The 14,527-nt window shown below is 36.1% G+C and overlaps 1 long non-coding RNA gene across 2 annotated transcripts in view; it reads right to left on the bottom strand.

Annotated features, from left to right (window-relative positions):
- The window catches only part of LOC117312932 (uncharacterized), a 175,155-nt gene that overhangs the window by 15,400 nt on the left and 145,228 nt on the right, over positions 1-14,527 (bottom strand). The gene's annotated exons all lie outside the window — the stretch shown is intronic.

The raw sequence follows: 14,527 nt of genomic DNA, 5'->3' as shown, positions 1-14,527 counted from the left end.
GTTAACCCAGCATGTTGACCCGGTTCTGAGTAGGGATGGGTAGTGAGAGTTTGGGGAAGGGGACCATGAGCCAGATCCTTCTAGAATTTCAAATCTTATCACATGTCGATGACTTTATGAACCTATTTTCAAGAGTTTGGATCTACAGGTTTGTTTATTTTCTTCTATTTTTACAAGTTTGATAAAGATGTAGGTCTCTCAAGAACAAAATGACAGTCATAACTCAAAATTGATGGGAATTTTCTCCATCTTGTGGGTAACACTGGCACCTGGCTAAAAATTCCTAATATCCCAGAAACAAGTGACTTATTCAGAGCTAGAATAAGAAGGCCAATACATTTTGTTGCTTTATTTCACAGGGAAAGAGAACCAAATATTTTACATTGGTTCTTTTCTTGTGTGTTTTCATGAAGGAACAATTATATTTTTCTACCATCTTGAAAATTTTATAACTTTTGGGAAAATTGAAAGACATAACACAAAAGGTGATGTCTTGAAATCATGTAATCAAGATGTTCCAACTCAAAAAAAAAGCAATACTCAATCTTTTCTTCTCCCCATTAAAAGTAGAAAAAAATGTTCCTACAACTAGAAAGTATCAGAAACTATTAACAAATGTACAATGTGGCATGAGGCAGGGAATAACTTGTAAGGAGTTAATGAACTCAAACTAGTTTGGGAGAAGAACATTTTAAGAGGCTTAAGCCACTTAAACAGGAACTGTGAGAATAGTGTGCAAAGGTTTCTTAAAATTGGTTTTAGAAAAATTTGATTTGCAGTCCAGTTGGATAATTGAGAGGAAGAATCAACTAAGCTAAACATGAAAATATTATAAAGTATAGAAAATCAAATTTGAATTCTGAATATTTCCAAATATCATTATTATCCAAATAATACATTATTCATAAATTTAGATTTGGAGTTGTAACACAAATAAATTTGTTGTTTTATTAAGGTTTATTCCTATAGCATTCATCTTAATTCCCAGTGTCTTTCAACTCCATTTTCTATTTTCATCTTTGTTCGATCAACCTGACATTTGTCTGGCTTATCACTCCAAACATATATATACCGCAAATATCTCTGACTGGTTGAAGAATAATGAGAAGAGAGGAAATCTATCCAGTTTGGGATCTCTGACTAACACATCATTTTGAAGGGCATTCTTCATTCAGGAGCTTTTAGGGAAAAGCACAGTCCTCAGCACAATTCCAACTGGTTGATTTCTGTTGATGGAGTTCTTCAGAAATTAGATTTGGAAATTCAAGAAAACGGCCACACTACCTAGTGTTCCCCCAAGATCTTCATAAAAAGCACTTTCATTTTATAATAAGAGAGACCAAAAATAAACTTCCCTACATTCCTATTATTAAGTATTAATTACTACATTTTGGAGGGTATGATGTATGATTGCTATCACAGTAGTGAACTTGCAAGAAGAGAGTGTGAGAAGAAACAGGAGCTGTCCTAAATAATTGAGCAGAGGATATTTATGATGGATATTCTAGCCTAAGACAAATGATCGTTTCTCAAAATGTTAAATATGTGCTCAAACCATGAGAATGTTGAGAAATTTTCTCCAAATGGAGACAGTGGGGCAGAATGGAGAGTAGAGCTGAATTTTCTTTTTCATTTTTCATCTCATTTCATTTTGGGTTACAATTGGGATTTCCCCTGTATAATGTACACTCAAGGGAAATTTCCTCCGACAGACTATAGGCTTTGGACGTGATATTCTTAGAATTAAGTAAGTGCTTAGTGCTAAGCGAGAAGCTGTGCTTCAATATGGAAGCCCAGCTTAAAGGGTGCATCCCTTTAAGATAGAATTTATGATTCATCAAGAGACAGGGTCCACTTTCCTCTCCATTTTCTTCTTCACATTTTGAAATCAAACAAGGGTTACTGTAAGACTTCTTTTCCCCTTAATGCAAACGTTGGCTGACAGTGTCGAAGAAAAGCAACTTCTATACTGTGCCAGCAAGCATAGTTGATCCTGTGGGTTTAGGAACCAGACAGACCAGGAGAAACCAACCTCCACACTTTATCAGCTGTGTGACTTTGGACAAATTACTCAACATCTTAGTGACACAGCATTTCATCTGTAGAACGAGAAGAAGAATACTTATCTCACAAGGCTATGGTGAACATTAGTAAAACAACTTGTAGACTAGTGCTTGGCACTAAACTTGGCACACCCTAAGTGATCAATAAAGGTGAGTTACTGTTATTATTGCTATTATAATTATGGAATTTATGTGTGATTTTGATTATTAAAGTCAGAAGATGAGACATATTTTCCCAAATCCCAATTCTCTATTATTGTATGGCTTACCTTTTTCAAGGAACTGAGAATATTTCATAAAAACATTTCTTAGTCCTAAGCAGTTTTTATTTAATTGTGAAATATGAACTTGTTTTTTTTGCAGAGAAATATGATTAAAATTCACTTTATAAACACATTTTATTTTGTTCAGGGCTTAATAACAATCTTTCTAGTGTTATAAATCTCACCTTTAAATTTCAATTTGCATAAAACAATCAAAAAGCGATTATCATAAAGAGCCAATCAACAATATGAACTAAAATTAATCATCTATCACTCAGTTATAAGTGGGTCATAGAAACTTAATCTAAAAGTCTTACATTTCTTTTTATCATTCTGCTATTTTATAGAGCAGTTACAACTAAATTTAGAGTGTCAGCTCTGTAAAATCATTCTCTTAACAAAGAATCTTTGTTGAAGATCTAAATCTTGCACAGGACACCAATAAACTTAGGCAGACATTTTAAAGTATTTTTTCTAATTATAAAATAATAAAGGAGCGTAGTGATATCTTTCCCATGCTTCTTTTACAGCAACAGCTACTGTTCAGTTATTTTTAATATACCATCTCTGAATTGCTAGAATCTTTCCAAATCTTTAATCTTCAGGATTTTTGTTAAGAGCATTGACACCACTGAGATGTGTATCTCATTTTTTTTTTTCTTCTCTGGGACATAGAAGGAACACACTACGTTCATTAAAGGGATAAATAAATGGATGGGTGAATGAATGCATGAATGAATGAATGAATTCTCTCTTCAAGTCTGTTAAGTCTCAAAATTGTTGACTTTTTGCCTCTTACCCTCAGTGACTCCAGAGACAAAAAAATGTCCACGATTGAGAAGAAACAAATGGAGTTTTTTTTTAATTTAATTATTTTTATAATCTACTGAGTTCAGCATTGCCAGCGCTCTTCAGAACATAGCCATTCTCTGTGACCACATTTGCCCAGACTGTTACATCACCCCTCACCTTCTGCTCTCCTAGGGCTGGGCTGTGTTACCTCCCTTTCCTTCCTCTTCCTGAAGGGGGCGCTATTCAGTTCATCCTTCTGTTTTACCATCTCATGATATCCTGTGTTCTCATTCTCAAATTATTCCATGTGGAATAACTCAAAAGGTCTATACATGCAACTCAGAAGGTCTATAGACGCAACTCAAAAGTCGCCTACCAGGGAGGTATGTGACTTCATTATTCAGAAGAAAATAGATGTTAACACATCTATTAGCATAAAGTAAATGACTATGTATGGACATGGAAGACAGATTACAATACAGTCAGCATTTTCTTTTATATGTCTCTCCAGCCTTTAAATATAGTTGTTCTATTTTCTTTACTGACATGTAGATCCCATCCCTCAGCTAGCTATTATTGTCATCCATATCTTATTTTCTCATGTAGATAAAGGACGGGATCCTAAGGCTTATCTTCTTTTAATAATAATTGAAAGGATTGGGTCTTGGTACTTCACCCTTGGTGCTCTCTAGAGTTCTCCGACACAAAGGAAAAAATAGCCAAGGGGAAAGTGAATTCCTTTTTATTGATAATTACTGAGCATTCAGTACCTTTCCTCATGAGAGACTTCCCTGGAAAGCACTGCAGTATCAAGGGACTCAGGCTGAATTTCAAAGGGCTGTTTCCTTCATCCTATTTTTGAATCCAGAATAAGTGGCCTGTGGATAAGGCGGCTCTCAGTCCATTTATACAGCTAGTCACTATAAAGATGGCTGGGCTGGCCTGGGGACCAAGCCACGACCCTACTGCAGGGAGGAAGAAAAAGCAGGGGTGCCTACTGCTTGGATGCTGGAAAAAATAAGAGGCTTGTCTGGCATAAATCTTGAGACTTACCACATGGCAATTTTTCCCCCAAACCCGGGGTTTGGCCAATGAAAATTTGTCTATTGGCAAGATAGCCAGGTGGGATAGAAGTATGCTTTCCACCCAGCTCACAATTATTAAGTGCATAGGTGCCAAGCACTGTTCTAGTCAATTTACCTTCATTCTTTCATTTAATTTTCATAAGAACCCTAAGAGATAAATGCTACTCATGTAACTGATATATTAAATAACTACTATAGTATTATCTTATAGTATTAAAAATATAATGCATTTTTACAAATGCAGGAGTTAGGCTTTTGGGAGTTAAACAACTCGACTGAGGTCACGTAGCTAATAACGATCAGAACTGAACTCGCATCCAAGTCTGGCTGAGTGGTCTGCTGTTTCTACATATTATAATACATACCCTGTTTGGTAAATGGTTGTCAAGAGACTGTATTGCATGTGAATTTATTTTGAAAATTTCCACTGTGTCCATCCTGGCAAATCCACTACTTTATTTCATCACTCAACGAATACATTTATTAAGAGTCCCCTATTTGCCAATTACCACGTGGAGCCATGGAGAACCAAGATTGAGCAAGAGTTCGGTTCTCATGGAAGCATTCTGAAAAGAGGACAGAAAAATCAATCAAATCAAACAATAACGTCTAATAATAGTTTTCTCCATGTTGGGGAAACACAGGCATCATCTGGAAGCTTCACAGAAGCCTCTGCATCAGTCCCCAGTGTTTGGAATCTATCATTCTTAAGGTTCATAAAATATTTTATTATTGAATAACCATGCTAGGTACTAGGATGATATAATCTCTTCCCTACAAAACAAAACTTAAGTGATGAAAGAGAAACATAGGGTGACAGCAGTATAACAGAAATATTAAAGAGGAAAGAAAAAACGAGTTATGCAGGCAAATAGAGCCCTTGGTTGCACGGGTAGGAAATGAAGGCTGTTCCTGACAGCTAACCTGGATTTCATGCATTCCCCAGAGAAACTGTGTTTAGTAGAAATGAGAATCAGGAGATCAACCTTCCATTCCTATGTCGGCCATCAGGAACTCCACAGAGTAATTTAATTTTCATGCACCCCCGTTTCTTTGAAAAATGAGAAAATTAAGTTGATCTTAAATAGGCCCCCAGACTGACATGCCATGATACTAATCAAGAAAGCTGATAAAGTTCCCATTGTCACTATTTCTTGATGCAATGTTTCAAGCTTTAACTACTTTTTTATATGATACACTTCCACTCTGCTTGGATTAGAAATATCCCTATTGAATTGTTTCTGATTTCTCAGTAAGTCAGGTTTTTTTTTACCATTTTAGGTTGCTTTAACCTTCATTATTCCATACCCTGAAAAAAAAAATCTATCTTTCTTATCTTACATGTGACAATCACTCTGCCAAAGATCAATTAACTAATTAAAAGATAAATATTCTAATCTGCATGGAAATAAAAAACTCCCATTTTTCTAAACACATAGAAATTCATAGAAATTATATTAATATTAAAGCTATGAAAACCCTTTTATCCTACTTAGATCACAACTATATACACACAAACACATATATGTCATTCTCAACCAGGGATGATTTTTTTTTTTTTTTTTTTTTTTTTTTTTTTTTTTTTGCCTCTCACTGTTGTGGCCTCTCCCGTTGCAGAGCACAGGCTCCGGACACGCAGGCTCAGCAGCCATGGCTCACGGGCTCAGCCGTTCCACGGCCTGTGGGATCTTCCCGGACTGGGGCACGAACCCGTGTCCCCTGCAGCGGCAGGCGGACTCTCAACCACTGCACCACCAGGGAAGCCACAGGGGTGATTTTGCTTCCAGGGGACATTGGCAATGCCTGGAGGCATTTTTGTTTGTCACACTGGAGATGCTACTGCCACCTAGTGAGTAGAGGCTAGAAATGCTGGTTAACATCCTTCAAGGTACAGGACAGCCTCCTGCATCCAAAAAAAATTATACATTCCAAAATATCAGTAGTGCTGAAGTGAAGAAACTCTGGTTCAGATGGTACATGAACTTCTAAGAGAGAGCCATTATTCTAGACTATGGCAAAAAGTATAGCAAGTTTTTTTCACTTTTTTTTCTAAGTTTATTATTTGAAAAGTCATTATTTATCAGTCACTCTGTCTTGATAGAGCTCTTCTTCCTTATGCTTAGCTTGAACAAATGTCCATGTTAACTCCCCTTCCTCTCTTCCTTCACAAAGTTTAGAGAACTAACTTGATTGCCATCACCTTCTACCAAGACAGGAAACAGGATGAGAGGGCCTGATCCTTAGGGATGTTTTTAGGATAACCATGGGGACCTTAAGCAGGAAGTGTCTTTCCAACATCTCAAACCAAGACAAGTCCAGGTAACATTACTACCCACCCAGAGAGGGCACGGCAGTAATCAACTTCCATTCCTAGAGCATAAATAGATCAGTGGTGAAGAGCAGAGTCTAGAGTCAAAGGTCCTGAGTTCAGATCCTCCCTCTTCTGCTCCCTTTCTCTCTATCCTTGGACACATGATTATACTTAATCTCTACACCTCAATTTCATCATCTTTAGAAGGAAGATAACAGTGGTAGCACCCCTCCCTGGAGAATTATTGTGAGAATTAAATGAGCTAATATACATAAAGTGTCTGGCACACAGTAAGCCTTAGGTACAAGTTAGCAGACCCTTCCCTGCTAGAGCAGTTCTGACCATGCTGTGGATGTCATTGACCCTCAGTCATTCATACAAACTGTCCAAGAGTCAATAGAATAAAAAATAATGTTATTTGTTCTTTGAACTTGGGGTTGTAGTTTGTATCTCCATGTCCAAGAAAATTTATTTTAACCATCTGCTTAGCTTTATATAACATTATATATGCTTCTACTCTGGGCAACTGAATCAACACAACGCATAAAAGCTATATCTTAAACTATTTCTACCATAGATTAACAGAAATTGCTGGGAATTTTAACACTTGTTGAAATGGTGTGTGATTTGTCTTGATATCATCAGCACTAGAAAGGAATCCTGCATTTAAATCTCAAATTAATCTGCGCTGAGAGGTCCTACATGATTACTTAACATACATCTCTTAGTTAATAAATCTGTTAGGCTGGTATGTAGCAGGAGTCAAATTGTCCTTACTGGGTTTCCCTGAAAAATAATTGGATTAGTGTGATTAAAACTTGCTGTTTTCATGAAAAATACAGCTGTTAACAAGTTTACTTCAAATAACCATAGAATCAAATCTTAGAAACAAAAAATGCAGTATTAACCCAATAGGAACTTACCAACAAATGGTTTGATATCATTTAATGAACCCAACAGGGAGAAATGATTCTTCCCCTTAAAAAATAAAATGAAAACATTTAAGTCAACCTAAGTTAAGTTTTATAAAATATTTTGCAAAAAAATTAATACTGTACTTCCGTTTGTTAGTCCTTTTGCTTTCTCTTCAAGCTTCGTTAGTATTACTAAATAAAGTATCCTTTATAAATAAACATCTTACACTGGAACACAACTTTAGCAGTATAATGTGTTCCTTCCATTAAAATGATTGGTTTTGTTAGTGGAGGTTTCCTAATTGCAAGCATTTTGTTTTATCACTGCGGTTGAAACAAGTATTTTGTTGGTCCTTACTAACTAGCCTTGCCACATAAATGTAATACGAAAATATATTTGATCATCTTCTCTAATGGGAAAGTAGTGTGTTCTCAACACGTTGGCATGAAGTCAGTCACCTTTAAGGTGATATGGAAGACCTATATTATTGTTTTACATATTAGCTTCCAATCAGGCCAGCTATTGCCCTGTCAACCCTTTCGAGAGGGTTTGTCTATATTTTGTCAGAGAGCTTGAAAATAATCCCAGTAGTACTAGCCTCTTCTACTAATAAGGAGACCTATTTCAAGAGGGGTGTGGCTTCATTTCTGTGAAGGAGCCATAAGATTAGCTAGGATTAGTGGGTCAGCAAGCAGATAGGGAAGGAGATAATTAAAAGTCCATTTTTGATGAGAGACATAAGTGATAACCTTATCTGAAACATCTTTAATCTCCTATTAGAAGTCAAGGTGTACATGACACATAAATTTTTAGATTCCTGAAAGCATCATAAATTTTGATTATGAAATTCTATTATGATGTGGCCTGAGTACAGATACTTCTGCTTTATACCTAAAATTTGGCTCTGATATGACTGGGCATATCTAGTGAGTTAGTAGGGCGGATCTTCAAGAAATCTATGCAAAGTCTAGGACTTTCTGGGAGTCCTCTTAAACTAAGTTAAGAAGGAGGCACCCAGAAGGAACTTGAACTTGTAAGGAAACCCTTGGTGGCAGGAGATTCACCCTAAATACAGCATGATGTTTGGCAATTGAATTTTCCTACCACCTCAGCCCTACCTCAGTTTATGGTGAGCATAAATATTGCACATAAAAGCTAAAATAGCTGTCCTCTAGGTCCCTGCTGGATCTAGCCCCTGCCTAACTTTCTGATCTCATGTCACCCCTTTCCCCTACTCACAATCTTTAGGCTCTAGCCACATCATATCTTGGATGCACCATACTCCGCCAGATACTGGAAACTTTACTCTTGCTGTCGACATCACCGAAACCACTTTCCTGGAGCCTCGCTCCAAATTCCTTCCTCACTCTTAGCACACTCCCTAGAAAGTCTTAGAAACACCTTCATGCAGAGGAAGAATGATGTTCAAGAAGACAATGAGATTCTGGGTCACTGGTTAAAGGAAAACTCCAACAAAACTTGTTACTCTGTGACTCTGACCTCCATCTGTCCTCCCAAGTAAGGAAGGTATGGCAAACTGGGGTTGTGGTTTAAAAAACTGGGGTTGTATTTTTTTTAAAGATTTCTGACTTAGGACTCTCTTTCTTTCTTCTCTTTCTCCCTCTTTTCTCTTTCTATCAGAAACTTATGCATGGGACTTAGGACTAACACGCTTCTTCTCATCTAATTTCTAATCCCCAAACTGGTTCCCTTAATAGATGATTAATAATTAATATATAGAATCATTGCATTTTGTGGATTTAAGTGTGGGCATTAGAAATCATACAGGCCAAGCTAGGGAAACAGAGAGCCCAGGAGGTCAAATTACTTGATCAGAATTGCACATCTAGTTCTTGGAACTCAGGTTGACATTCAAAAGTTAGTTCATTTGTACTTTTAGCTTTTAGTTTAAAGGAAGAAGGAAGGGTGAAGAGTGACATTATGGAATTAAGTTGAGTTGACCTATAATTAAAATCAGAGTCATGCCACCCAGTCTACCTACTCTGCTGAACATTCATGACTATCACAAGTGTATCTCATAAATTGCAATTATTTCTTTGGCCCCAGAGATCAATCACTTTGGTAGATAGATGGACCATTTATATACAGAACCCTACTTTTACATTTATCTCAGGACCAGTTGTGAAGGACAGAGTTGAATATAGCTAACAGGCATACATTGAGGGAAACAAATTACATATGATATTGTGTATCTTACTTTAATATCAACAATAATCTTTCATTTTTCAAGTATATTACATATAAAGTGGGCATTAAGAACTTCCTGCACCACAAGCAAACAACAGGAGCTTATCATAGGGCAAATGATAAATGCTTCCACCTCCAAGTTACCTTGGGCATAGACAGGATGCATCTCAAAGATGCATTAACTATCTGTCAACACCTTCTGACATCATTGCTATAAAAAGGAGATAATGATGAAGGAAACAAACCTGTCTTTCTTCAGGGTGAGATTCACAGGGAAAAAATAATAATTAGCAGGAATTTCTGAGAAATTGGGTAACTTTAGACGCTTAGAAACTCATTCATTCACTTATTCGTTCATTCATACAACAAATATTTGTTTAAAAAAAAGTAGTCTATAATATGTCAGACACTTATCCAGGCTGTAAGAATAGGATTCAGAGCAAAGCCTTGCCTTTTAAGTGAGTTCACATTATTCTGGAGAAGTTAGAAAGATGAATTTAAAATATCCCGCTTATGGAGGTGGGAAAGAGGTAAAGAGAACAAATAAAGAAAACTTGTTTATGGATGAACAGGGAAGGAAGGAGCATGGCTCTGAGTGTAGATGTTAATAATGTACATAGAAAGGTGGCATGAGTCAGGGAAGTCCTTTTTAATAAGATGGCATTTTTGCAGAGAATGAAGGAAATGAGGGACTGAGCCATGCAGATGTCTAGAGGAAGAATTTCTAGGTAGAGGGAATAGCACGTGTGATGACCAGACACACCTTGGCTTTGGCATATTCAGAAAACAGCAGGTGGTCAGTGTGGCTGAAGCATAATGAATGTGTGTGCATGTAGAAAGAGAGTAAAAAAGACAGAGAAAGATTATTTAGCATTTTGTAAACTGTGGTCAGAATGTACTACCGGGCTTCCCTGGGGGCGCAGTGGTTGAGAGTCCGCCTGCCAATACAGGGGACACGGGTTCGTGCCCTGGTCCGGGAAGTTCCCACATGCCATGGAGCAGCTGGGCCCATGAGCCATGGCCACTGAGCCTGCGCGTCCGGAGCCTGTGCTCTGCAACAGGAGAGGCCACAACAGTGAGACGCCTGCATACCACAAAAAAAAAAAAAAAAGTACTACCACTGGTTGGAAAAAAAATAATCTTTCTGTATTAGGGTTCTCTAGAGAAGAAGAACAAATAGAACATATACATATAATAGGTATAAGAGGCTGAGAAGCCCCATGATTTGCTGTCTGCAAGCTGGACACTGTAAGGAGAGCCAGTGGTGGGATTTAGTCAGTTTGAAGGCCCAAGAACCAGGAAGGTGGATGTCTGAGGGCAGGAGAAGAAGAATGTCCCAGCTCAAAAAAGAGAACAAATTCACCCTTTCTCTGTCCTTCTGATCCATTCAGGCTCTCCAAGCATTGTATTATGCCCACCACATTAGTGAGGAACATGTTCTTTTTCAGTCTACTGATTCAATACTAATCTCTTCTGGAAACACCCTCACAGACACACCCAGAACAAAGTTTTATTCATTTAGGAATGCCCAACCATCCGGGCATCCTTTGGCCCAGTCAAGTTGATACATAAAATTAACCATCATGCTCGCTAAAATGGTATACTCTCTAGAAAAATACAAACATATAATGTTTACTATACGGGACTTCATGGAACAGCAGAATCATTTTTATACTAGTTTCTGAAAACATAATCAGCAACTTTTTTAATAATTTAATTTTATGGAAATATATTCTTGAATCAAATTTCCTCATTTTAAATCATTTACTCTCTGTCTGGCTTCAGTTATATTAAAGTGATTCAGTGTTTCAGATTCTTTTCCCTTATAGGTTATTATAAAATATTGAGTATAGTTCCCTGTGCTTTACAGTAGGTCCTTGTTGGTTATTATTTTATATATAGTAGTTTGTATCTGGTAATCCAAAACTCCTAATTTATTGCTCCCCTACCCCTTTCCCCTTTGATAACCATAAATTTGTTTTCTATATCTGTGGTTTTATTTCTGTTTTGTAAATAAGTTCATTTATGTATTTTTTTTAGGTTCCACATATAAGTGATATCATATGATATTTGTTTTTGTCTGGCTTACTTCATTCTTTTTTATGGCTGAGTAATATTCCATTGTATATATCTACCATATCTTCCTTATCCATTCTTCTGTCAGTGGACATTTAGGTTGTTTCCTTTGGTTATTTGTTTAAACTCTCTACACCTCAGTTTCCAAATCTATAGCATAAGGATTATAACAGAACCTAACAGCAATCTCATGAGCATAAATAAAAATATATACATACCAAAATAATGATAACAAATTTAAAATTATATATTAGAAAAGTTAGGTTTATTCAGGAAATGCAAGATTAGTTAATATCGTAAAATCAATCAACATTATTTACTATATCATCAGACAAAGAAAAAAAAATCATAGCCATCTCCACATTTGCAGAAAAAGCAATCAACACACTTTAATTAAAAAATCAAAGAATAAAAAGACAAAAAGGAGTTTTCTTAGCCCGATAAACTACAAAAACAAAAAACTTAGGGCTATCGCTATAGCAGAGACAAAACTATTCATTATCTTTATATATAATCAAAATTGTACTGGAGGTCCTAGACAGTTCAAAAAAGGACACTTAAAAACAGAAAGAAAGAAATTAAAGGTCATTATTTTCATATGGCATAATTGAGGATATAGAGAATTCAAAATTTCAATTAATAACTAAATGTAGAAAATTATAGGTTGATCAAATACAATTCCTATATAGCAGTAAGACAATTTAAAAAATTTTAAAGGTAACATTTACTACAGCATTAAAAAACACCAAATACCTAAAAATAAATCTAAGTAACAACATGTACATTACTTCTGGACAGAAAACTACAAAAATCTATTGAAGGAAATTAGAGAAGATTTAAATAAATAGAGGAATACACCATGTGCACGACTGGAAGACTCAATATTGTAAAAATATAGACTCTGAAGATTGTTTTGTACATTCAATGTATCCCAACCAAAATCTTGACAGGAATTTTTGTGGCAACTGACAAGTGAATTCTAAAATATATATGGGAAGGTGAAAGGCCAATATAGTGAAGACAAACATTTTGGAGGACTTGCACTACTAGACATTAAGACTTCTTATTAAATCACAATGATACTCAAATCAATAGAATTAGAAATGAAAAAGGAGAAGTAACAACTGACACTGCAAAATGACAAAAGATCATGAGAGATTACTACAAGCAACTCTATGCCAATAAAATGGACAACATGGAAGAAATGGACAAATTCTTAGAAATGCACAACATGTTGGGACTGAACCAGGAAGAAACAGAAAATATGAACAGACAAATCACAAGCACTAAAATTGAAACTGTGATTAAAAATCTTCCAACAAACAAAAGCCCAGGACCAGATGGCTTCACAGGTGAATTCTATCAAACATTTAGAGAAGAGCTAAGACCTATCCTTCTCAAACTCTTCCAAAATATAGCAGAGGGAGGAATGCTCCCAAACTCATTCTACGAGGCCACCATCACCCTAATACCAAAACCAGACAAAGATGTCACAAAGAAAGAAAACTACAGGCCAATATCACTGATGAACATAGATGCAAAAATCCTCAACAAAATACTAGCTAACAGAATCCAACAGCACATTAAAAGGATCATACACTATGATCAAGTGGGGTTTATTCCAGGAATGCAAGGATTCTTCAATATACGCAAATCTATCAATGTGATACACCATATTAACAAATTGAAGGAGAAAAACCATATGATCATCTCAATAGATGCAGAGAAAGCTTTTGACAAAATTCAACACCGATTTATGATAAAAACCCTCCAGAAAGTAGGCATAGAGGGAACTTTCCTCAACATAATAAAGGCCATATATGACAAGCCAACATCATCCTCAATGGTGAAAAACTGAAAGCATTTCCACTAAGATCAGGAACAAGAAAAGGTTGCCCACTCTCACCACTATTATTCAACATAGTTTTGGAAGTTTTAGCTACAGCAATCAGAGAAGAAAAAGAAATAAAAGGAATCCAAATTAGAAAAGAAGAAGTAAAGCTGACACTGTTTGCAGATGACATGATACTATACATAGAGAATGCTAAAGATGCTACCAGAAAACTGTTGGAGCTAATCAATGATTTTGGTAAAGTAGCAGGATACAAAATTAATGCACAGAAATCTCTGGCATTCCTATATACTAATGATGAAAAATCTGAAAGTGAAATTAAGAAAACACTCCCATTTACCATTGCAACCAAAAAAAAAATAAAATATCTAGTAATAAACATACCTATGGAGACAAAAGACCTCTATGCAGAAAATTATAAGACACTGATGAAAGAAATTAAAGATGATACAAATAGATGAAGAGATATACCATGTTCTTGGATTGGAAGAATTAACATTGTGAAAATGACTCTACTACCTAAAGCAATCTGCAGATTCAATGCAATCCCTATCAAACTACCACTGGCATTTTTCACAGAACTAGAACAAAAAATTTCACAATTTGTATGGAAACACAAAAGACCCCAAATAGCCAAACCAATCTGAGAAAGAAAAATAGAGCTGTAGGAATCAGGCTCCTGACTTCAGACTATACTACAAAGCTACAGTAATCAAGACAGTATGGTACTGGCACAAAAACAGAAATATAGATCAATGGAACAGGATAGAAAGCCCAGAGATAAACCCACGCACATATGGTCACCTTATCTTTGATAAAGGAGGCAAGAATATACAATGGAGAAAAGACATCATCTTCAATAAGTGGTGCTGTGAAAATTGGACAGCTACATGTGAAAGAATGAAATTAGAACACTCCCTAACACCATACACAAAAATAAGCTCAAAATGGATTAAAGACCT

The sequence above is a fragment of the Tursiops truncatus genome, chromosome 7, assembly GCF_011762595.2.
Source record: "Tursiops truncatus isolate mTurTru1 chromosome 7, mTurTru1.mat.Y, whole genome shotgun sequence".
NCBI lineage: Eukaryota > Metazoa > Chordata > Mammalia > Artiodactyla > Delphinidae > Tursiops > Tursiops truncatus.
This window is presented reverse-complemented; position numbering and strand designations above follow the sequence as displayed.